At 46.4% G+C, this 26,762-nt stretch overlaps 1 long non-coding RNA gene across 2 annotated transcripts; it reads left to right on the plus strand.

Moving 5' to 3' along the window:
- Positions 1-4,580: 4,580 nt before the first annotated feature.
- Positions 4,581-25,715, plus strand: LOC106732188 (uncharacterized). Of its 2 annotated transcripts, XR_003089784.3 has the most exons (5): positions 4,581-5,301; positions 17,122-17,181; positions 17,668-17,810; positions 23,046-23,259; positions 24,446-25,715. It is a non-coding gene; the product is annotated as an uncharacterized LOC106732188 (long non-coding RNA). The 2 variants fall into 2 exon arrangements; XR_001368454.4 differs by lacking the exon at positions 17,668-17,810 and having other exon boundaries at positions 4,623-5,301.
- The last annotated feature ends 1,047 nt before the right edge of the window (positions 25,716-26,762 follow it).

The raw sequence follows: 26,762 nt of genomic DNA on the forward strand, positions 1-26,762 counted from the left end.
AATAAATAATTTTTATTTGATAAAACTGTCCACCTGGTTCTGTCCTTCCCCCCTTGGGTATTCATCATCGGACCTGTGATTCTCGCAACACTTGCCAATGTAGACACAGCCTACACATTTACAGGACAGTTTTGCCCTCAAATAGGTATTAATACAATGAAGACTCTGCTACCAAAATCATATCTTTACTATGCTCTTTTGATGGTTAACCTTCAGATATTTAGATTCCAAGGCCAGAGGGGGCCATTGTAATCATTTAGTCTGACCTTGTGTGTGGCATGTTCTGACCACATTCCAGTTCATTAAAACCCACTCCTTCCAGTGAAGTTGGCTAGGGACCAAATTGAGGCAGAATTTTGACCCAATTCAAGGGGAGAGAAACTTTGAGATTTCAGAGGGTGTGTGTACATGACAGCCCACGTGTTCCTGCAGTTGTGCACTCAGTACAATGACTATAAATGCGTGCACTGCAGCTGTAATTTGGACTCCCCTTTGTGTAGCCTTTGCCTAACTCAAATTGTGCAGTTGCTTTGAAGTAATAGCTATTATAAATAAAACCATACCTCATCCGTGTGAGCCAGGTATAGAACACTTAACCTTATACTCTGTGGCCAGAATGAATAGAGATGCTTGGAGAAAGCCCAAAGAAATAATTAAAAAAAAAATAGCAGCCATCATGTGGCAGGACTAATCGATAGTACGTGACCTTGCAGTGAAATGCCCTACCAATTGCATGTCAGCAGAAGTTACATTTTGTTCCTTCCTTCCTATACCTTGGGGTTTTTTCACTTCCAGACTGTGACCACAGCCTGCCAATAGCAGATGTATAGTAAAAACTATAATGATGATAATAGCTTATGACCCTGCCCGGGGAGAGGAAAGGGGACGTGGTTGCTGAATACCTTTATCTGACATTGATGCCATCCCTGAGCAAGTACACATCCACCCGTGGCTTAGGGTTTTGTGACTGAGGACTGTAGTGCATTATGCATTTGTTTTATTTGCACTGCACCTTTGAATCCCTAGGAACTCTGCAGAGATGGGAGCCATTTTGTGCTCAGAGCTGCTAGAGAAAAGGGACGCACACTGTACTTTGGAAGACCGTTTGTTCCTGTTGTGATGTTGTTTTCCATAATTTAAATTCATTTTAGAAACAGCATGTCTGGTTTTTTGTAACTGGAAATACAACAAGGCTCATCTTTCAGGTAAGTTTGGGAGTTTCACTAGAAAGTTTTCTTTTTCTTCCAGCAGTTTAATAACTATTATGTAAGGAAGGCAAAAAGGGGGTGATGTGTCATTCCAGCATTTTATGGAGGACTCAAACCCAAAATTGTCATTGCTGACTGGCAAATTAAAAAACAGGCTTTCGACAACAAGGCCTAGAATTTCATTAACTTTGATAGGGAGAGAGAGAGAGCACAATGGCATATACAACTGCATGCCTAATTTAGCGAAGTAATTATTGCAAATAACCCACTACAAGTTTACCTGATCATTTGCATGTATGGTTGCTACTATTGTGTATGTAAATATACATGAACTTTGTCTGAACAAATGTATATGCACCATTCTGAAAAGTCTGGAAATTGAAGTATATACACGCACATGTGCTTCATTTATTATTTACATCCAACCTTATAAACACCTATTTAAACAAGTCCCTGTTCTAAAGAGCTTATACCCTAATATGACGGGAGCCTGGATCTAATACAGACAATGAAGAAATGAGTCATAGAGCTGAGGGCCAGAAGGGATCACCAGATCATCCAGTCACTAATGAGACCTGAGCTGGAGCAGAGAGAAGGAGGTGAGTTTAAAGGAGGAAAGCCAGGATGTTTGGCACATGGGCAGGGGAAAGCTGAACCAAGGCTAATGGGAAGAGAAACAAAAGGGCATTTTCTCCTAACTGTTCCTTTTGACTGACAAACACAGAGTGAGTCAAGCTGGTCTGCCAGCAAAGCCAAAAAACCCTGTACTTTGAGATAACATTGTGAGTATGGACATAGCTGTATAATTAGTCAGGCAGAATATTTTGGAGTATGGAAACTCCTGCAATTGTGCTGTGGTTATCCCCCACAGGTCTGACTAACGGCCAGCCCTTATGCTTAGATTTCTCTCCAAAGGCTATGACTAGTGCATTCCAAAGCTTACCAGTAACCAAGCAGCTCTTTTAAAGCAGGGTGTATTTATTGGAAGACAAAAGGATACAGAGAAAATATGAAACAAGAGAAGACCTAAATGGACTCTAAAACATACCAGGTGTTGCCCATCTTCCCCATGGGGAAGTCTGACAAGTCAAAGGTCTTCAAAGACTTCAACAGACTTTGATCTCCCCTCTTCGACAAAAGGATTGTGTCTGTTTGTTGAATCAGATGGGCCTTTATTTTGTCAGGCTTAATTCAGGCCATGTCTGCACTACTCAAGTTATGTCCATGTGCAGCCAGTGACTTTTGGATATTGCTTTGGGCACATGTAGCCAATTGCTTGTATGGGTGCTGCACATGCTCACCTCAAATGTCAATGAAAAATTTGTAAGCAGCTGGAGGATAATAGGGTTATAGGAATAAACAGTGTGGATTTGTTAAGAAGAACTCATGTAAATCCACCTAATTTCCATCTTTAACCAGGTCACTAGCCTAATGGATGTGGAAGGAGGCAGTAAATGTGACATATCTTGATTCTAGTCAGGGTTTTTGACATATTCCCACATGAAATTCTTATACGCCAACTAGGGAACCACAGACTAGATGAAATTGCTATTAGGAGTATGCCAAACCATTTGAAAGACCATAAACAAAGAGTAGTTATCTATGGCTCACTGTCAGACTGGAAGGGCATATTTAGAAGGGTCCCAGAGTGGCCAGTCCTCAGTCCAATACTAGCCAGTATTTTCATCAAATGACTTGGATAATGGAGTGGAGAGCATGTTTATAAAATCTGCAGATTACCAAGATGGGAGGGGTTGCAATCACTTTGCAGGACAAGATTAGAATTCAAAATGATCTTTTACCAAGCAGCTCTTTTAAACTCTTTTTCATTGGAGAATTGGTCTGAAATCATGATGAAATTCAATAAAGGTAAGTGCAAAGTACTTTCCTTAGGAAGGAAAACACAAATGCATAACTACAGATCGGGGGATAAGGCAGTACTAGGCACTACTGCTGCTGAAAAGGAGCTAGGAGTTATAGTGGATCACAAATTGAACATGAATCAATGACATGATGCAGCTGTGAAAAAGGCTAATCGCGTTCTGAGGTTTATTAACAGGAGTGCCCTATGTGATGCTCCAGGTAGAGTACTGTGCCCAATTCTGAGCACCACATTTTAAAAAGATATGGACAAACTGGAGAGTCCAGAGGAGAGCAACGTGATAAAAGTCATTGTAACAGTCTGTGCTTAGAAAGAGGGCGATTGATCAATTATTCTTCATGTCCACAGAAGGAAGGTATTGAGGCCTACCCAGAATATGTCAAATGAGCACCAGTTTAATTGTAAGTGTAAAGGAAAGGCAGCATTGTGAGATACAGGAGATAAAAATAAAAACATAATTTGATTGGATGACCAACAATAACCCCGCTTTTAGGGAAGTAAGTAACTCAGACAGCAGTATGCAACAAAGTGCTGATTACCCCAAATGGAGCAAACGAAAGTTTTTATAAGGGCAGAATGAGACAACAAAAATCTAACGTCAGCAATTGTCAGGCAAATGGAGGAGTACCAAAATACCGAAACAGGTTATATAAGGTTGGCTGAAACAGACCAAGAGCGGATGGGTTGAGAATCCAAAAAGCCAGGTCTGATCCACCAGAGCTCCCTCCCTGGCGCTGAATCTCGCTGCCGCACATAAGCTCCAAAAGGGGAACAAATAAGCTCCGAAAGGGGAACAACACCGGTCGTAAGTTGCAACGAAAAATCCCCCAAAAAGGAAAAACATAAAGAAAAGAGTATCTCCTGAATCTAAGCTCACTGGCATTCACCTTCCTTCCCCTCCCCCCCCATCCCCCTTCTGTTCTGTAATGTGATTTGTCCTTTTCATGTGTGTTCCTTTTTTTTAAATTGTATCCTTTGGTATATATGGTTGTGACTGTTTTCTTCCATTATTTGATTTGAGGAAGTGGGTCTGGCCCACGAAAGCTCATCATCTAATAAACCATCTTGTTAGTCTTTAAAGTGCTACATTGTCCTGCATTTTGCTTCAGCTACCCCAGACTAACACGGCTACATCTCTACCACTATTCTATCTTTCTTAGTGTGAGTATTATATATTTGTTAACTCCATAAATTGTTTAAAGGTAAATCAGGAGGGTATATCTGTAGGAGAAGTTATTATTTCTTGTTTTTTTAACTGTACTGTTTTTCTACTTTTTCTTTGTATATTCTATTGTCTTAAAAGAATCAAAAATAGTGAATTGATTTAAATGAAAAATTAATTATAAAGTAAATAGAAAAAATAAAAAATCTTTATTTGACCCTAAAAAGAGGTATTCCTCTCTCTGTGGTTTCAAATCCTTTAAAGAACCAAACCCGGTCCTGCCACAGTGCAGGGGGCTGGAGTTGATGGTGTCTGAGGTCCTTTCCAGTAGTACACTTCCATGATTCTATGAAAATAGGGTGCACCATGGGTAGGCATTCCACTGTGCCCTATGACACTGTCCAGCACAAAGCTCTATCTGTTTCCCGGCTAAGGAGAAAGGCTGTCAAAAGGGGGAACAAAATCAGGCTTGAATTCAGTCTGAGACATAGCCAAGGGAAAAAAACTAACAAACCCCATAACAGTGCTTTGGAACTGAGAACACTCTGGTCTGAACATCTGCCTTGTCCCTGTGGCCCTCACTACAGCATTTGAACGTCTTAAAATTATTGGTGGTCCCTTCTTCTGCCTTTGAGGAGGAACAAGTGGTTTCTCTTGGAACATATTTCTTTTTTATACGTCTGGAATGCCAAGAGAAAGAAACACATCTTGCAGTTAGCTCTGTAAAATGCGGTGCGCCCTGCTCAGAGTTGTCTGAGCAGCTACTGAATTGTCCTGCTATTAAGAAAGTTCAGCCTCTTTTCTGCTGTCGCATGTGACCCTCTTGAGGGCAACAGCTTCATGTTTCCAGTGGAATGTTGCTGTCATGGTGATGGAGGGGTGTATGATCTCTTTAGTAGCCAGGCAACATCCCTCTGAGTATTTGGATATGATGACGAAGACTTCGAAAACGACTCTGCAGTCAAGGTGCGTGGGAGGAGGGGTGGCTCATGTGGAGAGTGACGTGCTGGAGTGGAGACCCGCTGCAGCGTAAGCTGGAGCCTGCCAAAGTAAGTGCTTTTATTCCAAAGTGTAACGAGTTGCAGTAATCAAAATCCAGAGGTCACGTATGTGTGAGCCGCCCTAGGTAGGTCTGTGCCCAGTAGAATGGAGGCGTTTTTCACAGCTGTAGCTCTCTGCGTAGGGAGGAGCCCAGAAGGATCCCAAAGCTGAGGACTCATTTAACAGTCTGAGGGGATGCCCAGAGGAGGTAACTTCCTCTAGGTGCTTCCCTTTGCCCATAAGCATCCCCTTCATCGTGCCTGGGTTCAGCTGTAAGCGAATGGCTTTTCGTCCAGGTGCTGATTTCAGCAAGGCCATGGGAAAGCTGGGAGACAGTGTTGCCTAGCATTGGTGTCTACATTTTGGTGTGTTATGGGAACTGGAGACCCTAGGACAGGGGTGGGGAGCATACAGCTCAGGGGCCGGATTTGGCCTGCAGCTACCTGGGATTTGTCCCCTGAGGCTCCTGCACCTTCCCTCTTCCCTAGACCCCACACCGCAAATCAATTTCCTGGTAGCTCCCTCCCACACACTGACCCCCTCATTTTTGACCCCACCCCAGAGCCTGGGGGGGGGGGGGGGGGGACACAAAATTAATAGCCCAGGGCCCCATGGGTCTGGTGTGTGTGAGGAACGTGGGGAGAATCTTTCTGCTTCTCAGTCGGGGGCTATGTCAGTGAGTTTTGGAGGGTTTTTTTCTTCTCACTTTTGTGTGGCTCCTGACTGGTTTTTCTGAGCCCGACCTCAAAATTTCCCCCCAACACTGCCCTAGGGCCATGTTTTCAGGATGCACGATCTCATAGCTCTCATTTCCCCCTCCCATGGCTCTAGGTAGTTCCGATCATGTAGGGGAGAGGTACCGCAGGTGAGGAAGGATCTGGAGGTGACACAGGCCATCAGAACTCTCTGGAGTTAGATATGGAGGCACTGTGACCGCTCCTAGGAAAATGGGCCAAGGGTTTGCCAACCCTGCTGTACGCTTGCAGCAATAAATCAGAGTAAAACGTGGAGCTGTTCTTGCTCCCAGAACAGCCAGAACAAGCCACGCACAGTGTTGGAGGGAGGCAGTGGATTTTCAAAGCACAATGAAGACTTTATCCTTTCATCAAGTGTTTTGCTGTCTAAGAGGCCACAGGAAGCAAACATTTCTGATTAAATGTCCCATGACTGCAGAATGTGGTTAAACACAAAAGAAGCACTGTACACTTGGGGCATGATATTGCAACCATGTGGCTGTCTCACCTCAAGATTGCTCTGCCTAAATCTTGTTTTAACCAGCAACACTCCAAGTACAGAGGCATGTGTGACTGAGTTGTAATTGCACACAAGGGGTGGATGCCAGAAACACCTTAATTCTAATTCCATGTCTACTATTGGTTCTCTAGGCCTCATTCAGCACTAGTGAAAGTGAATTCAATGTCAAAGACTCCAGTGGAGCTGCTCCCGCTTTCCACACCTATGAATTTAGTCCTGGGAGTTTACATGGCTTAGGTCAGACAATGGTGCATATTAGAAAACGTGCACTGGTTTAATTAGATAGATCTAAGTTCTGGAGTGAAAATGCAACCCCCACACCTAGTAGGTGGTTCACTGTCCCATGTAGTGGCACTTAGACTATTTACTGCCAGAGATAAGAACAAGCAAGCTCTACAGCCTAAGCCAAGAGACACCTGGCTTTATAGTTCAAGCTCTAGAGGTTCCTAAGCTAAGCTCCTGAAGTCCTAGGTTCAAATCTGCCCAGTGCTGGTTACACAACCCCCTTATATAGATGTACTTATTGGGTTATAACCCTTGTTTAAATCAGTTAATTTTTATCAGCATAATCAAAGCCAATTTAGCGAAGGGTGAAGTTAGGGGTTTGCCCCAGTATAATTCTCAAGCTGCCTAGAGTAGTGCATGAGGACCAAGCTGCAGCAGAAGGGCACAAACCCCAAACTGGTTACGAGTTTCTACATTTACATTTAGCCAGCCCAACAGCTAGTAAGAATTCCTCAAGTGCTATTGTTACCCAGGGTGCTTTCAACCCAAATCTCTCGGTAACTTTACTTCTGCGAGGTGGTGTCAGGAAGTATCTCAAGAGAGACATGGCCGTCTGATTGATAGATGGATGGCACATACAGGACACCACAAGAGTGCTTTCACATAAAGCTAAACTTTACTTAGTCTCAAGCATGTACACACGTCCTCATCCAGTTAGTAAAACACCCCCACCCTCGACAATCTAATTAAACCAGTGCATGTTTTCTAATACACACAATTGTCTGACCTAAGCCACGTAAACTCCCGGGACTAAATTCATAGTTTTGGAAAGTGGGAGCAGCTCCACTGGAGTCAATGACATTGCATTGAGTGTGGCTCACAAGTGACACTGCAGCAGGCTTCCAATGGCCAGGTCTTCCGTCCGCCAGGGAGGGAGGGGGGGACTGAAGATGTGTCCAGGTGTAGAGTTCATGAAGGATCCCTAGAAAGTCCCTAAGAGTCCTCGAAGGGTACGTGCAGATTGCACTCTAAAATCAAAATAAAATATGCAATTTGCACTACATAAATTGCATATCTTATTTTGATTTCATTTCAAAATAGACTATTTTGAAATTTGGCGTGTCTACACGGTGCCAAATTTCGAAATAAAGCACTATTTCAAGACATCCCTTATTCCTCATGGAACGAGGTTTAAAGGGATGCCAATATAGCGTATCTGTTATTTCAAAAATTATTTTAAAATAGCGGATATGTTCCTTGGACACAGAGTAGCTATTTCGGGATACCTCTAGTCTCCCGAAATAGCCTTGCAGTCTAGATGTATCCTAAGAGTCCAAGAGGAGTCTCCCTAACCCGGTGGTCACCAACCAGTAGATCAGGATCTACCTGGTAGATCTTGACGCCTCTGACAGGTGATCCTGATTGGTTTGGCTGGGAGGCTATCAAGTACTGGCACGTCAGCTGCCTCTTCCCCCACTGCCCTGCTGCTCCTGCCCAGAGCTTGAGAGCTGCCCCCTGGGAGCCTCCTGCTTGTTGCGCAGAATGGGGGAGACAAGCATGGGGGCATTGATGTCACTCTGTCCCCCTCCCCTGTACGCCATCTTCACAGAGTGAGAAGGGTGGGGCCTCGGTGAAGGGATAGGGCAGGGATATTTGGGTTTGAGGTAGATACTGGATTGACTTAAATTCAAAAAGTGAACTTGTGCTTAAAAAGGTTGGAGACCACTTCCCTAACCCAAACTTTCCTTCCCTATTTATCCGTTAGTACTACAAAAAAATGTCATTCCAAAACAAACAAAAAAAAAAAACCCAACCCACCAAAAAACACCAACTTGTTAGGCAAGCACTTTTTAAAGGTTAGGCACAAGGTTTGCACGAGGTGTTCTTCTTATTAATTAGCCAGATGTGTTTTTTCAGAGTCTGCAGGCCCTGGGGCCCTGTCAGACACTGCCCTTCAGGCAGCTACAAACTTCCTGTTTTCTAAATGTTTAGCTCAGCGATTTCAACAGAGATCTGGCCCTCAGGAAGGATGCAGGCTCAAGGTGACCTCTCTGTGGCACCCAAACTCCTTTCTTCCCTCCTCCCCCAACTTAGTCATACTGAGGGTTCTGTCCAGGCCTATTTTCGGCCTGTAGCTTGGTTGCTATTAGCAGTAAGCAATAGTGGTTCAGATACTTTCCTGGATTTGCCGAAATCTCCCGGTATACTAAAGCAGCTTTAACAGTCACAGACAGTCCCCTGGGATACCTCAGTCTGCCTTGCCAGCTTGTCTGTGTGACAGACCATCCCTTACACTGAAAAATCACAACCGTATTCAGGTTACTCCCAGTCCCAACGGACCAAGCACTCACACTAGGTCATTTGCTCCTTGGAGCCTAGGCCAAAGGCAATGCTTGTAGTTACTTTACATAATAAAGTAACGAAAGCATTACTAAGAAAAAGAAATGAGTGTTATTTACAAGACAGGTAACTATACACAGTGGGGGCCATTGGTGAGGGGAAATTCAGGGGACCTCCATCCATGGGACTGCCCTCCCCAGCCCAGGAAGGGCTAGGACACCCCCTCCACCTCAGGCCCCGCCTCTCCCATCCCCTCCTGCCCTTGCTCCACCCTCTTCCCTCCTCTTTCCTGTCCTTGCTCCATCCTCCACCCTGCCTCTTCCCCCAAGATCCTCCCCCAAGTGATGGGGCCAGAGGGACTTGTGGAGCACTCACAGCTCGCTCTGCTCCTCCAGCCATGGTGCTCTGCTTCCCGCCAGTGAGTGAGGGCCCCCAAGCGACGCGCTGGGAGAGCAGAGTGAACGGTGGATGTGTTGCTCTGTTTACCCTGCTGCTGTTGCTGAGTGCAGGGCGGGGCTGGACCCCTGATGCGCATGCCAGCCCTCCGCTAACCCTGTGGCCACCCAGAGATTCTGACCCCACTGGCTGCTGGGCAGTCTGTGCCCCTCCTTCCCAAGGTGTGGGCGCTTGTGCCCTCTCCTGCCCCACCCCGCCACGTGGCATCCCTGATTATAGTCCTAGGTTCCAAATGGCAACAAGAGTTGTTCTAATGTGGAAGCTGTAGAAGTCCTGGGCCAAGCAGCTGTGGCTCCCTCACTTATGTTCAAAAATCAGAATAATTCCTTGACAAGGAGTTTTATTGCCTTCCCCCGGAGATCAAGCTGATGCAATAAGTGCATGTGCACTGCTCCTTTTCATGGGTGGGGGGAGCAATCAACAAACTCTTTTGTCCACAGATGTTGTCCGGTGTCGATGGGGCTTCTGGGTTGCAAACTTTCTACCTGCACAAAACTGAACACCCCTGCTCTGCCCCTCTTCCAGGGTGCTGTCAGGGGCGGCCCATCCATATAGGCAATCTAGGCGATCACTTAGGGTGCCCAGTTAAATGGGGCGCCAAATGGTGGCACAATATCATTGAGGGGTTTGGAGGTGGGGGCGCCGATTGCATGGCTCGCCTAGGGTGCCAGTTGCTGGCAGCTAGTCTAGGGCTGCCCCTGGGCGCTGTATAATACAGGATGTTTTCTGGGAGCACTGCTGAAAGGATCAAATCAGGGTGAATTGCTTAGAGACAGGGCTACTTATAGCCCAAGACTGGGGGTCCTCCACTATAAGGCACACCAAGCCAGTCCCAAAGAGCACTTCTCTTTGCCACACTGGCTAACCAGAAACCACACAAGCAATCCCCTTAGACTAGGGGTGAGCAATAATTTTTAATGGAGGGTCACTCCAAGCTTTTGGCAAGTGGTCAAGGGAGGCACTTGTGTTGAAGGTCTGTGTGAAGATTTCATTCATCTGAAGAAGTGGGCTATGCCCATGAAAGCTCATGATACCATCTACATTTTTGGTTAGTCTCTGAGGGTATGTCTACACTGCATCCCTAGTTCGAACTAGGGATGCAAATGGAGACAATCGAACTAGTTAATGAAGTGGGGATTTAAATATCCCGTGCTCCATTAACATGATCTCGCCGGCGCGCTAGTTCGAATCACAGCTGATTCGAACCAGGAAGTGCGTGCCGGGACGCGTTAGTTCGGACTAAAGCCCTTAGTCTGAACTAATGGTACTCCTCAAAAAATGAGGAGTAACATTAGTTTGGACTAAGGGCTTTAGTCCGAACTAACGCGTCCCGGCGCGCACTTCCTGGTTCGAATCAGCTGTGATTCGAACTAGCGCGCCGGCGAGATCATGTTAATGGAGCGCGGGATATTTAAATCCCCGCTTCATTAACTAGTTCAATTGTCTCCATTTGCATCCCTAGTTCGAACTAGGGATGCAGTGTAGACATACCCTGAGGTGCTCCAGGACCATTTGTTGTTTTTTAAGTTTTTTATTTTAACCAACACTTATACACAGCTGAGTCAGACTGGTTTACAACTATGCATTTGTCTGTGATCAGTGAGACATAAAGGCCTTGGCATTAGCAGACACCGAGTCTGCCAGTGTCACAGTCGCTAGATGGATTTAAATTAAACCAGTGCAGTTTTTTTAATGTAAACTAGTACCTAGGCAAGGTCACACAATAACACAATCATTATATTCATAAACTCCTAGATTTTAAGGTCTGAAAGGCTCAATAGATCTAGTCAGGCCCTGTTTTTCAAGGGTGAAATTCAAAGAGCAATTAACCCTGTACTGAGCACAGTCATTTGTCTGGTGTCTGACTATAGCATATCTTCCAGCAAGGCAGCCAGTCTTTGAAGATATTAAGAGATGAGGAAGCTACCACTTAGTAGTTTGTTCCAATGGTGAGTCACTATCACTGCTAAAAGTGTGCACTCTATTCTAATTTGAATGTCTCTGGTTTCATCTTCCAGACATTGATTCTTCTTTAGATTGGAAAAACCTTTAGCACCCTGTATTTTCCCCCTGTGAACATGGGCAATGCATGAACTGCTGTCTGAGGGATGCTAGCCCCTAGTCCTGCCCCTTCTTCCAAAGGCTCCATCCTTTCCCTTGCTGTAGCCCAGAGCCCCCCTACAATGGCCACCAGCCCTCTGCCCCAGCTCCTCAGTTACTTCCAGCCCCAGAGTGCTGGGTAGGGGGGAAGGCAGTGTGGCTAGGGTTGCCAGGTGTCTGGTTTTGAACAGGACAGTCCGTGTTTGAGGGTTCTGTCCAGGAAACAAATTGAGAAAATACCGGACATATAAAATGTCCGGTATTTTCTAATTAGGTAAGTTTATTATTATTAGGAGTATCAGTACCTAGTTGCGAACTGCCTGGCTGGTAGGCAGCGCCCTGGGATTTGTGTGCGCCCAGGTCAGTCTGTTGGCCGATTCTCTCCCGCCGCTCCCCCTGGCCAGCCCCGCTTCCTCCGACCCCCTCCCGGCCAGTCCTGCTTCCTGGCGGCCAGTTCCGACCCCCCCCCATCTCCCCCAGCCAGCCCTGCTCCCCCCGACCCCCTTACGACCAGCCCTCCTTCCCGCCGGTCAGTTCTCTTCCCCCACTCTCCCATCCCCCCAGCCAGCCCCACTCCCCCCAACTCCCTCCCGGTTAGCCCTACTTCCGGATGATCCCCCCCGCCATGTCCCCTGACCAGCCCCACTCCCCCAACCAGCCCTGCTCCCTGCCAACCAGTTCTCCCCTGGCCAGCCCCACTCCCCACAATCCCTTCCGACCAGCCCTGATTCCCGCCGGCCCGTTCTCTCTCTGACTCTGCTGCAGCCATGGTGGCCCAGCCCCAGCCTGGCCCCATCCGTGGCAGCCTGATCCAGCCACCATCCTGCAGAGGTCATGGGCTGCTATAGTGGGGAAAGGTGCTGTTCCCTTCCAGCCTAGGTGTTGCTGTAAGCAGAGAGAATGGGGACTCCTCCCCTCTTGCAGTAGCCCTAGAGCACCTTTTCACCCCCAAGCCCTTCTTGGACCTGCCTCCATTCACAGCCTGTACCCCTAGCTAGAGCCCTACACCCCAACCTTCTGATCCTGCGCTGAGCCCCTCACCCTAGCCCCCACCCCAGAGCCTGCCTCCCCATCCAGAGCCTCGCACCTTTGCACCCCAACCCTCTGCCCCCATGCCTGAACCCTCTCCTACACTACAAACCACTTGGTGCCACCCCTGTCACATCGATTTTGTCATGTGCACCAATACGAAGGTGACTAGGAAGGTCATTCCACTCAGGAGTGGGAAAAGTTAGAAGAAACATTGGTCTTAAGAGAACATTATCCAAGGTATAGCTGAAATGCAGCCTGACTCCTCTATGTTAGCATTGCTGAAAGAGGATTAGTGGTAATGTGTTCAGACTTTAAGAAATGTTTGTAAATTGCTTCATACATGATCTCACTTACACTAGCTGGGCCCTGTACTATTAAGGAATATTTGTGTTTGTTTTGTAACTATAAAAATACTTGCTTTGAAACTGTAAATCCAGTCATGAAAGAGCCATCATGGACCATGAAATACTGCTTTGCACCCAGGAGAACAGGTCAGCTCCAGCTCATCAGGAAAACCTATTGAATCCACATGGGTCATTGTAAACATCAAAGCACAAGGACTTTGTCGGCTGCTTCCTGCACACCCATAAAGGGGGAATCTTGCTTATCCCACCAGCCTGGACTCTAGGGATGTGGGAATAAAAATCCCTGACCAGAAGAAATGAAGGTCTTTTTATGCTGCTTAGACTCTAAAAATTCTTAAACATAAGCAAGAGATTCCTAGGATTAACCTGGGATAGTGCTAATGGACTTCCAGAACTGGTATATTTCAGCAGTTCTAACACAAATGAGTGACAAACTGTTTTAACTATGTAAATAGCTATTTTTTTTGGTTAGTCAATAAATCCTTAGTTTACAGTAAAACTGGCTACAAGCATTGTCTTTGGAGTGAGATCTAAGGCAGGGGTTTTCAAACTCTGGGTTGCGGCTTGTAAGGCCAAGCTGCTAGTTGGCTGCAAGACGCTTTATTTACCTGCGCCTCCTCAGGTATGGGCGATTGCAGCTTCTGTTTATTGCAGATTGCTGTTCCCGATTAATGGGAGCTGCAGAAAACGGTGTCTTGGTCTGCGTTGCTTCCCTCAGGTCCCGTTGGCTGGAAACGGCGATCCATTACCAACAGGAGCTGCGATCAGCCGTACCTATGGAGGCCCAGGTAAACAAAATATCTTGCAGACAGCTAGCGGCTTGCCCCTCCAAGCCGCGACCCAGAGTTTGAAAACTCCTGAGCTAAGGTGCAAATAGAGCTGGGGGTAAGTGATGGGTCCTGTGGAACTTGAATTTTGTTGTGCTCTTTGGTGTAAACAAGTGATCATCTATCACTGAAGTCTTGCTTGCCTGCGTGGCAACCCGGATCGGAATGTCCCACAGTTCTGCTTGAGAATCCATGTTCGGTGTAGCTAGTGCTGGAGGTGTTGACTTTTGTTACGTGGTTGGTGAAATAGGAATATAGAACTCAAACCCAGTTTGGAGTGTGTGCCTTGCTTCTGCACCAAGGTCGATATTTATTCTCACTCCTGAGTCGCCCTGGTGTACAGTCAGTACCTCTATTGGCCTCCACTTGCCCTTCAAGTCAAATAGTGTATTTCAGTGGCAGTGAGCAGGAAGGGAAATGCAAAGCAAGGAAGGAGCTGGAGGTGGTGGAGTGTTGAGTGCCCCTTTCACCAGTCAGGGTTAACAGTTACGAGTACAATGTGCTAAATTAGAGCCCTGCAGGATCCATATGTTGAGACTACTTGAAAGAGGCAGTAAATGTGACAGAGCCCAAAACAGTTCAGGGGCCATTTAGAAATTATCTGTTTAGTCGTGATAAGCAAGGCTGGAGATGGCCAAGAGAGATCAGACAAAAAGGAAGAGGGCAATGACCCACAGAGAAGTAGCACAGAAGAAGAACAGCTGGGATAGAGACCAGGGAGGTGTGTAAGACTGCAGCACTCCATGCCCGGTGGTAAATAACTTTGTTCGGCTTGCTAGTATCATTTACAGCCCTGAGGTCAAACAACAGAGAACTAGTGACCAGCATGTGAGAGGAGACACAGTTAGCAACCTAGCAAGGGGGGAGAGGGAGACAGGTTTGCGAAAATGGTGGTGCTCAAAATGCCAAAGCCCGCACCCCTCCCCCACTTAAACTCTTCCCTCCCCCAGCATCTGCCTAAGGCTCTAAGAGGGAGTTTGTATGGGGGGGGCGGGCATGGTGAGGAAGGTGTGCTGACTCTTGGAGGGAGTTTGGGTGCTGGGTGCAGGCTCCAGACTGGAGCAGGGGATTGGAGGCCTGGAAGGGGGCAGGCTCTGGGTGGGAGTTTGAGTGCAAGAGGGGTGAGAGGTGGAGCTCTGGGGGGGCATGGGTGCAGGTGGAGTTCTAGGGTGCTGGCTCTGGCAAGGAGTCTGGATGCTGGCTCTGGGAGGAAGTTTGGAGACAGGGTGGGGGGAAAGGGGGCACGCTGGGGAAGGAGTGGAGTGCATGAGAGGGTGTGAAGGGAGTGGATGGGGGATGCCCCATGTGGCAATGCCTCCTGGGCAGGTGGGGGGTCTCCAGGTGCTTCTGCCCCCCTGCCACCTCATGTGCTCCTTCGGATTCCCTTTGGCCCTGTGCACCCTTCGGCCCTGCCCTCCATCTGTGGCAATTTAAAACGCTATGGGGCCCCACCAGCAATGCAGGCTTACCCTGGCTGCTGGTATGTGTGTCCCTGGGACCAGGAGGGTGAGGGTGCGCTGCTCCAGTAAGTAGCTAGTTATTGCTAGACATAAGGTTTGGGAGTTAAAATGAGACACCTGAGAAGCAAACTTGCCTGAGCAGCTGCTGGGAGCAGCAGACCAACAGCAGAAGCAAGTGGAGGGGAAGAGAAGTACTTTCTGTCTGACCTATGCGCTGCTTCTGTTCCATGGCAGGACAAAGAAAGTAGCATGCAGGGTGAGAGAAAACCCCTTCCAGAAAGCTAATGAAACAGAGACCAGACTCTCTTGGTGGTCTGTAAACACCAGCGATAGGGTTTGTGCCGGAAGCTCTATGCTCAAAGCAGAAGATACCAGCCTAGCAACAGTCCCTGAGCAGCACAGCCAAGCTGTGATCATTCCATAAATAAAATTGGCAAGGGGAGATTTGTCCTTCAGATTGCACTCTAAGAACACTTGGCACATTCCTTCATTGCTGCCAGAGTGAGATGCTATAAAATGGCCTCGAAACCACGCCAAAAGTAAGTAAGTAGACGAGGCCTCCACACGAGTGCAACTTGGCAGGTCTGAGCACTGTACAAATGTACGGTGCTAACGAGTGATTAACAATAATTAATTGGGAGGATGTTTTTGTCCTGTGAGTACCACCCAAGACCAACACCGGGGTTTTATTTTTGTATTAGCCACACTAGAGGTGGAGAAATTCTAGGACAGCTGTGCTGGGAGTTTTTGGTAGCTAGAAGCATACGAAAATCATGACTGTCGTGCGCCCGATGTTTTCAGCAGCATTCTTATGATTTGAGAACCACAGAGCAACTGTCATACTTTCCTGAAGGATGGGTGAGATAACTCAACTTGCCAAAACAGTCTTTAGTGTATTACAATTGTCTGGTTTGTTTAAAGTGCATGCTTTTTCGAGATGACATTTGTTTATTAAAATAATTCTGGGAACCATCATTGTGTCAGATTATTTTAAAAGAAGGATGATGTTGCGGTTCTTAATTTAAGACCCAATCCTGTGAAGTATTAAAACAGAGCAGTGTGGCCCTAAAAGCAAACATCCTTTCTGAATAGTCATGCACAGGGGTGCCAACAGCCTCCACAGGACTCTGAGCAATCGGGGGAGGAACGGGCTACACACTTCTGGAAGGGGTGGGGCTAGGGGCAGCCAGCCCTCCATGCTGCCGGGAGCACAGCGCAAACCCCCCTCCCCAGCCCTCAGAGCTGCACATAGTGCATAGTGCAGTGTTTCGGTGGCAATTTAAAGGGCCCAGGACTCCGGTCACCACTAGTGCCACAAGAGCAGTGGCTTGGAGTCCTAGTCTTGTTGAATTGCCAGGCTCTGGAGCAAGATCCCCCTTTGCCCCGTCCCCATCAACAGGCCTGGTCATCCACATCACAAAACTATCAGCAATTGGAAGACAAAGGTGTTCAGGACTGGTAAGCTGTAATTCAGATGGGAGAAGAGTCATTTTATTTTTAAGAATAACTGTAGGGACACAAACAGACCCCAAAAATGTTGTAAAGAATCCATCAAGAGATTTTTTTCATGGATTCTTGATCAAATATGAAGCTTCTAGGTGAAGATACATTAACTTCCCCCATCCTAGTTCTATAAGCTTCTAGGTGAAGATACCTTAACTTCCCCTTCCTAGTTCTATAAGCCAAAAAAGTCTGAACATGATGTTTGTAAATATAATACAGTCTAAAATAAAAATTGCTTACGTTCTAACTGGATAACCACTTTTCAGGACGCTGTCTCGGTACATTGCAAGCCCAGTTTCTGCTGGTGTCCATTCAAGAACTGTGTGGTAAGTAAACAAAGTTCTTTCTTAATACTCACAAGTCAAGTGTCGTATTCATTGGTTAAAAGCCAGACATTGTATTCCATGATAACCATCTACATAACTCTTCAACACCTTCACTAGAAGCAATGGAGTTCTCCACACACCATTCAGCTATGCATGGGTTCCCAAACTGGGGGTGTGTGAAGAAATTCCCGGGGGGGTGCGAGGTGACCCAGCCTCCCCGCGCATAAAGTTTTGCTGCCCTGTTCAGTTCTTTTTTTAACTTTTTTTTTTTTTTTTTGCTCAACAAGTTTTGCTGCTATTTGGAAGGGGTGTGTGTGAGGGTTTTTCAAAAATCAAAAAGGGGGGCTGTGATGCTAAAGTTTGGGAACCACTGAGCTATAGCATAAATGGTCAGATAGAGGCATCTGAATCAAGTCACTAGAGGAGCCCATTATGCATCAGATGTATAACTCTGTGTTTCATTTAAATTGAATGGTCACATCCCAGGCAGTGTGAGGGAGCTGTGTCTGGAAGCCTTGAGAAGAAGCCCCTGTGACAGGCTGGAGGGGAGCTACACCCAGCCACGGTGAGAAGTGTAAGAGAGCCCATGAGCAGGGCAAAGGAGAAGACCAGGACAGAAAGTGAACAAGGTGAAAGAACCAGAATGGCTGGGCCTCACCGCAGGGCGTGAACACCACTAGAGATAGGACAGGCTGTAGGGAGTGGCCCCGTGAGTTAGAGATGAGCTGTAATAAGAAGAATAAATGGAGAACCCAAGAGGGAGTAATCCCTTCTCTTTGCTCTGTATTGCCCTGAGACCTGCTGAGAAGGGAGCCGTAACTAGCACCAGCCTGGGGAGTTCCTAGCAGCCAGGGGTGCCATTGGGGAGGAACTAGTAGCCCCCTGAAGTTTGAATCCCTGAATTTCATGCTTGAGGTCTGCTTAAAGAGCATGCCCTACCCCCAGAGGCAGCTCTTCATTGCAGCAGAACTTGTGATGCTCTCAGCTTTGCCTTTGGGACAGGGAGTCTATTTATAAACAGGAGGCAGGGTGATTAAAATAACATGGGACCTGGCATTCAAGAAATTGAAGGCTCCTTAGATGACCATGAAAATATTGCCAGGCACTCCACTTAACAGAGAGGGGGGAAAAGAGTAGGAATAAAGAGTGGGATGCTGCAGGGAGTCTGCATTGAGACTAGCACTAATCAACTTCTTCATAAATGAAATTGGGATAAACAGTGAGTGGCAAAATTTGCAGGTGATGCAAAATAACTCAAAATAGTTAAGTACAAATCTGACCGAAAAGAGTAACAGAGAGAGTCCACCAAACTGGGTGATTGAGCAACACAATGGCAGATGGAAATCAGTGTTGATAAATGCAAAGTAATGCACATCTTGCTCTGTCCGCCACACCATCTGGGGACATTGAGGCTACGCCTACATGACAGGGTTTTTGGGCAAAAATGGCTGTTTTTGTGCAAAACCCTGCAGAGCAACCATACCTCAAGCACGTTTTTGTGCCAGAAAATTTACAATGAATTGATAGATCAGAGAGGTTTTTTGAGGTATAGGTATTCCTCTTTCTACAAGGAATAACTCCTTTTTGCACAAGAGCTCTTGTGCCAAAAAGTGTGGGTGGACGGGAAACAAGGGATTTTTTTGCGCAAAAACAGCCTATCGAAAGACGCACAGGTGCCGTGATGGCCATTCTGTTAAAGGCTATCAGAGCTTTCTTGCAAGAGAGCATCCATGACGTCTGGACGCTCTCTTGTGCAAAAGTGCATTGCTTTTCCGATGTGCTTTTGCAGTGTTGATGCAGTCCATTTTAATTTCAGGAGCTCTCCAATTTCTCCCAGACCATGATTCCCCCTATTTGGCCTCTCGCACAGATGAGGCCCTGTTCCCAGACAGGCCCCCAGCCTGCCACAGAGTGAATCCCTGGGAGTTCTTTCTGGCATAAGTAAAGATCACATAACTTCAAGTTTCCTTCACCACTGCCATGTTTCATTTTGTGGTTCCTGCAAGCTTCTAACTATAGAGCTATTGACTTATATTTACTGCATCTACTGTAGGGCTTTTACTGGCATAAGAATTTCTGTTAAAAAAAACTCACATAATTGAAACAGTTCCACTTGTAAGTTTTACCAGGAAAGCTGATTTTCTGCCAGCACCTTCTTATATGTGTTCATCCTGAATTTGAATCCTGCTGAAAAAGCCTTTAATTTCTCCTAGCTCAGTTAACCCCCCTATAAATAGGTTCTCTAATGGTTCTTGCCCAGTTATTTACATGGGGTGTCTTCAGCCCAGACCCCATCTCCTTATGTAGCAAAAAGCTAAACCCATCTCCATTGAGTAGGAATGAAACTGCATGCCCCACGTTTAAGTCTGCAACTTCTGAGAATTGCTATACTTGTTGTATAAGCGCTATTGTATGCTGTACCAAGCCTTATTTGGTAATGAACCAAGCTTGAGAAGGAAGTTAAGAGCAAAGTTAAAATAGCCAATTATGTTTTAGCACGCCATACAAGACAGTTTTAAGAGTCTATATAAGAAGTTAACTAGCCAACGCCCGGGGTCGGCTTTGCTTTGAGCACTGAGCTCCTTGGCCGAACATTGTTTGCAAACAATAAAATCGAGTTGGACCTAGCCTGAAAGTGTGACTCTCTTCTGTGGGCAAATTAGACTAGCCTCCAGGGAACGAACCTTGCAATTTATGCAACACTTACAATTTGCAAGAGAGCCTTGACCTTCTGAAGTCTCTCTTGCTAGCCCTGAGAGTTCACAACACTACCCATAGCAGGGTCAGGGTGAAGGAATCTGAGCTGGGAGCTCCCAGTGTAGCTCTAGGAGTTCTTTTTCCTACTTAGGGCGCTCATACTTCCTTCACCCCAGCTGATTGTGATTCTGTCCACCCCATTAAAGGCTTCCCCTTTACCATCTATCATTAAGGGCCCAAAAGCAAACTATTCCACTATGTAGAAAAGATAGAAAGTATAGCAGGAGACAACCTTGGATCAACCAGGAGATCTTACATGATCTAAAAATCAAAAGGGAGTCGTATAAAAAGTGGAAACTAGATCAAATTACAAAAGATAAATATAAGCAAACAGCACAGGTACGCAGGGGCAAGATTAGAAAGGCAAAGGCACAAAACAAGCTAAATCTAGATAGAGACATAAAGGGCAACAAGAAGACATTGTACAAATATATTAGAAGCAAGAGGAAGACCAAGGACAGGGTAGGTCCATTGTTCAGTGAAGAGGGAAACAAGTTAACAGGAAACTTGGAAATGGCTGACGTGCTTAATGATTCCTTTGTTTTGTTTTCACCAAGAAGTTTGATGGTTATGGTATGTTTAACATAGTGAATGCTAGTGGAAATGGGGTAGGTTTAGAAGATAAATTAAAAAAAGAACAAGTTAAAAATTACTTAGAAAAGTTGGATGTCTGCAAGATACCAGGGCCTGATGAAATGCATCCTAGAATACTCCAGGAGCTGATAGAGGCGGAATCTGAGCCTTTAAGTATCATCTTTGAAAAATCATCGAAGTCAGGAGAGATTCCAGAAGACTGGAAAAGGGCAGATATCATGCCCACCTATGAAAAGGGAAAGAACAACAACCCAGGAAACTACAGACCAATCAGTTTAACTTCTGTTCCAGGGAAGATAATGGAGCAAGTAATTAAGGAATCTCCCTGCAAACATCTGGAAGAAAATAAGGCAATAGGTAACAGCCAACATGGATTTGTAAAGAACAAATCATATCAAACCAATCTGATAGCTTTCTTTGATAGGATATCAAGCCTTGTGGATAAGGGAGAAGTGGTGGACATGATATACCTAGACTTTAGTAAGGCATTTGACACGGTCTCGCATGACCTTCTTATCACTAAACTAGGGAAATGCAACCTAGATGGGGCTACTATAAGGTGGGTGCATAACAGGCTGTATAACTGTTCTCAGAGAGTAGTTATTAATGATTCACAATCATGCAGGAAGGGCATAACAAGTGGGGTTCCACAGGGGTCCATTATAGGAAAGGTTCTGTTCGATATCAACTATTTTGATGATGGCATAGAGAATATGATTATTAAGTTTGCAGCTAATACCAAGCTGGGAGAGGTTGTAAGTGTTTTGGAGGATAGGGTCAAAATTCAAAATATTCTGGACAAACTAGAGAAATATTCAGAGGTAAATAGGGTGAAGTTTAATAAGGACGAATGCAAAGTACTCCACTTAGGAAGGAACAATCCGTTTTCCACATACAGAATGGGAAGTCTAGGAAGGAGTACTGTAGAAAGGGATTTAGGGATCATCGTGGATCACAAGTTAAACATGAGTCAACAGTGTGACACTGTTGGGAAAAAAGCAAACATGAATCTGGGATGCATTAACAGGAGTTTGTGAGCAAGACATGAAGTCATTCTTCCGCTCTACTCTGCACTGATTAGGCATCAGCTGGAGTATTGTGTCCAGATCTGGGCACCACATTTCAAAAAAGAGGTGGAGAAATTGGACACGGTCCAGAGAAGAGCAACAAAAATGCTTAAAGGTCTAGAAAACATGACCTGTGAGAGTAGACTGAAAGAACTGGACTTGTTTAGTTTAGAAAAGAAGAGACTGAGAGTGGACATGATAGTGGTTTTCAAGCATCTAAAAGGGTGTTAGAAGGTGGAGGGGAAATAATTGTTCTCTTGGGCCTCTGAGAATAGGAGAAGCAGCAATGGGCTTAAATTGCAGCAAGTGAGTTTTAGGTTGGACTTTAGGAGAAACTTCTCAGGATGGTTAAACCCTGGAATAAATTGCATAGCGGCGTTGTGGAATCTCCATCACTGGAGATATTTAAGAGCAGGTTAGACAGACTCTTGTTAGGGATGATTGCGGTGCTTGGTCCTGCCAAGAGGGCAGGAGACTGGACTTCATGACCTCTCAAGGTCCCTTCCAGTTCTAGCTTTCTATGATTCTATATATGACTGATAAGTCAGGAGGGGTCGGGCTAGTAGAGCCCCAAAGATTTCTCTGTCATCCTCCGCACCAAGGTGGGTTCATACACCCCCGCATACCTCTTTCCCAAGAAGCTTCAATCCAGCATTGGCAATTTTCCACCAGTACAATACTCGTGTCAATGCTGAATTACCTGTACCCCTACCAAAAGTTCTCTGGCTACAATAGCCGTGTCCTCTCCCCACAGCAGTGACTACAGGGCTGAATTTTTGAACTCTGGATCACAGCAGCCAGAAGCCTATCGTCACCTGCTACTTAAAATGCCTATCGTTTCCTGCTTCTACTTTTGGAAGCTCATCTTTGCCACATTAGGAGATGGGTAAAGCTGCAGCTAAGGATGCCTGGTACTGCTGCCTGGTCAAGGAAAGGAGTTGGGGTGTCAAAAGGGGGGGGAGGTTAGGGGCCAATGGCCCCGTCACTTTTAAAGGCAAGAGACAGGGAGGAAGGGGTGGAGAGGAGAGACCAGGGTGTTAGTGGGAATGGGCAGTAGGACAGCTGAGCTTCAGGGGAAGGAGTGGCATTGGAGGTGGGGCCTTGAAGGGATGGTGTACGGCCTGGGGTTCATGAGGGAGGGGCTACATGAGGCTGTGGGATTTGGGTGTCGGTGGCTCTTCCACTTTTAAGGAGCTTCTGCCGCTCCTGAAAGAAGTCCCTGGGTTCCTCAGCCTCTGGGGGGAAGGGGCAGTGCGAGGCCAACTATGGATATGCCGCAGGAATTGTTTATTTGGACTTGCAAATTGCATATAGAAGCTGGGGTATAACAGGGACGAGCAGCAATGCCAGGTGAAGGAGAAAGGAATGCAGGAATCCTACCAAAGAGCAGGGGAGGCCCACAGACCAGATAGTGCTGCCCCTCCTATACCTGCTTCTACTATGCAGAACTCCATGCAACACTGAGCGGGGAGTCTACCACGGCCCCACGAGAAGCAGCGGACACCTTCTGACATCCGAAGGAAGGCATCCCACAACTATCCAGTGATGAAGAGAGGGGAAGTGGAGCACAGGAAGAGCCAGGAGCTATTCTCGCTCCAGCCAATTGTGACCCAGCCAAACCCAGAGGTGGAACCCACTGAGAAAGGGGAAGATAATTCTGGTAAGTGTAACTTACCGCTCCCATTAATGTACTCCTTTTTTGTTAACTTTCTTCCAGGCTCCCAAAACTCCTTCTCCCCCCCCCCCCTTTTCATCTCTTCAAATGGCATTTGACCATGTGAGGATAGGAACAAAGGAATTGCCTTTTAAAGTTTCAGTTTATTTTAAGACCAGGCGCTGCCAGTATTAAACCAAGAAGCAGAAAGAGTACTGTAAATAGCCAAAAAGCATGTATGTATTCTATGCAGGCAGGAAAAAAAAAGTAAAGTAAAAACAATGCAAATTCAGTTCCAAACATCAACCGTCATGCTGTCTAGAGAGGCTCACCCCAGGGCAGACTGTCAAAAACAGAGCTGATAACCAAAATTATATTAGATTTCACTGGAGCAATCACAAATGAGGTCCTGGATCACTGCAGAAGGCTTACCGTGGAGTCAGGCAGACCTCTCAGACTATTCAGTCTGTCTCGACACTCAGACAAAATGGAGTTAGCGATAAATGGTCTTTTGAACCCAAAAGCACACAATAGTCAGTTTGCTCCCTGTCCCAAGAGGCCAGTCATTTACCCCCAACCAATTGGTACCCTAGATCTTACACCAGTGACAATGGCTGTAGTCAATCCTGTAAGAAACTGTCAAAAGGTTTATTCTGGCGGGTACCCAGCGAGCTGCTGCCGGCTTCGTTGCTGGGCTGCCACCTGTACCACCCCACAAGTGCAGGAGCCACTGACAGAGGCCACTAGTGGGAGGGACAAAAAGGGGGGCATGTGACACCCCCTTGTGACTCCTTCCGCAGGACCCCATGTGACTCCTCCCTACCTCCAGTGCAGGGCCCCTCCCATGTTACTGGCCTGGCTTTGCCTGGCTGTTTGGATGCTCTTCTGGCAGCCAGGCTCTGGAGCTGCTCCCGGATGCTGCCCAGTGCAGCACGGCAGCTGCTTGGGAGAGGACCTGGCTGCAGCAGCAGGTAACCCCCACAGACTCAGCTCCTGGGGACAGTGGCCAAGCGAGCCGGCCCCCCCTTGCCCTCCCCAGCATGCTCAGAGTCAACTCCTGTCCCCAGAAGCTGAGCCTGTGGGGCTTACCTGCTGAACCTGGGCAGGGCGAGGGCTGACTAATACCTATTTTGAGCTAAAATAACAAAGGCAAACTGATCTGGTCACCACCTGTGTGTCTGTTTGTTCTTAGCTAACACCTGCAGCCTGAGCAAGTGCTGGGATCTGGCCTGCCAGCATCACGAAAATACATATACCAATACCCAAGCATCCAAAGTAAATACATGGAAGAGAAACAAGAATGCGCACAATGCTCCAACCACTGGGCACTCATACCGCATAATTTTGCAGGAAGAACATTGCTCATTTTCTGACAGCATGTTTTGCACTCAAACACGCTATTTTTGTTTCTGAGGCCACATGTCCAAAACAAATTACTCACAGACCAGGCTTTGTTTCAGGAGAAAGGAAAATGGTATGTTGCTGGCTCCAAGGGCTTGTGGGCTCACAAAGCTAGCCAGTGAGCACAGCTCTTCTCTGCTTGCAGAGACTCTGGTTTATCTTATCCTCGCCCTCCCTTTTGTCCTTGGACACAATTTCAGTGATGTTCTCAAGTAAGGACTGTTTGATCTTTGCACATTTCCAGGAATAGCTGACTTGTTTCACCTGCTGCAATAAAACAACTTCCAAAGCCATTCTGCAGTTAGCTCTGGGGTCACCATCACTGTGAAGAAGTCAGGAGCATATGGCCTGGAGTGACCAGGAGACATCTCAAGCAAAATGACCTGTGCCTAGCGGTCGTGCAGGGGCAGAGCAAGGGCAGTCCACTTCAGCAGTGTTACTGAGCATGCTCAGTCTGTGTATGCATGCTCAGTACAAGCAAAACAGTGACTTGGTCGGGGGTGGGGCGGGCATGTGACCCTGCATTGCTCTCCGTGCATCACCTGTGATCTCAAGCATCTGCATTCTATGGGTCTTTGACAGCTTGCCTCAGGAAACCTTGATCACCATTGCCTGTAATGACTTTAGCAGTGTTCTCGACTCTGTCCGTTGTCACATGGGCACCTCGATGCTGTTCAGCCCTGCCACTTCTCGTAGCTACCAGGTTTGCAAATCATCCCCCTACACTCAGGCGATGTCTAGACTGAAGAGTTTTTGCGCAAAAACTCGTGGAGCATCCACACTGCAAACACGTTTTTGCGCAAGAAAATGTACAGAAAATCAGAAGAGGAGAGGGGTTTTTGAGCAATAGTTATTCCTCTTCCTACGAGGAATAAGCCTTTTTGCACAAGAGCTCTTGTGTAAAAGGCTGTGTGTGGACGGGAAATAGGGTTTTTTTTCTGCAAAAACAGCCTATAGAAAGAAGCACAGGTGCCCTGGTGGCCATTCTGCTAATGCTAATCAGAGCTTTCTTGCTAAAACAAATGGTAAAACTAGTAGAACTTCAAAGACTAACAAGATGAGCTTTCATGGGCCAGACCCACTTCCTTAGAACATATTCTGGAAGAGAATTGGCATGACCATATATATTCTCTTCCAGAATATGATCTGAGGAAGTGGGTCCGGCCCACGAAAGCTCATCACCTATTAAACCATCTTGTTAGTCTTTAAAGTGCTACATAGTTTTTCCTTTTGTTTTAGCAAGATCGGACTAACATGGCTACCTCTCTAGAGCTTTCTTGCGAGAGAGTGTCCATGCAGTCTGGACGCTCTGTTGCGCAAAAGCACATCGCTTTTCCGATGCACTTTTGCAGTGTGGACCCACTCTTGTGCAAGAAATGTTTGTGGAAGATCTCTTCTGCAAAAAGCTTCTTGAACAAGAAGCCTGCAGTCTAGACATAGCCTCTCTGTGCTATGTAGTGACTGATGGCCCGGAAGCAAGCATTCATGCTTGTTCATAATGTTTATAGAGAGCTATATGGGAAAAATGTAGTGAGTTGTGACGCTTATCTGTTTCTGTTTGCTACTGGACCCTTGAATCTGTCTGGCTGCTTATCAGGGGCCTCTCCCTCAGTGTTCACGGAGGGGCACTCCCTTCAGGTCTGCTACAAGACTGACTGGGATAGAGTTGAAAAAGAAACAAACAAGGGAAAATACATTCTCTGCAACATTACCCCGTCCACTATTTCCAGTTAGAAAATAAAGGGAACTCTTAGGGCTGCACCTACACTGAGCCGTAAATTGTTCCTCTGCTCATTGCACTTTTTCAGTGGTTTTAATCTTTTTTAATGGTGTGTGTGTTGTTTATTATTGCACATGGAAGTGTGGAAAAACTTTGTGACTCTGTCTCAAAATAGCACCCTCCATGTTCAACACCTGTTTGTGATAACTTTTGTATAAAGTAGGTCTTGGGAGGGACCATTCAAAAATCTGGATCTGTTGAACATTAATACCCTGTTGAATTGTATGTGCTGTCATTGTATGTGAAGTTATGAAGTATGGCGACATATTTGCTCCTGAATTATGTGGTAAGTGGGAGACACCCACAGCTGGCGTTTCAGTGGCAACAA

Source organism: Pelodiscus sinensis, chromosome 4 (assembly GCF_052426305.1).
Source record: "Pelodiscus sinensis isolate ZL-2025 chromosome 4, ASM5242630v1, whole genome shotgun sequence".
NCBI classification, from domain to species: Eukaryota; Metazoa; Chordata; order Testudines; family Trionychidae; genus Pelodiscus; species Pelodiscus sinensis.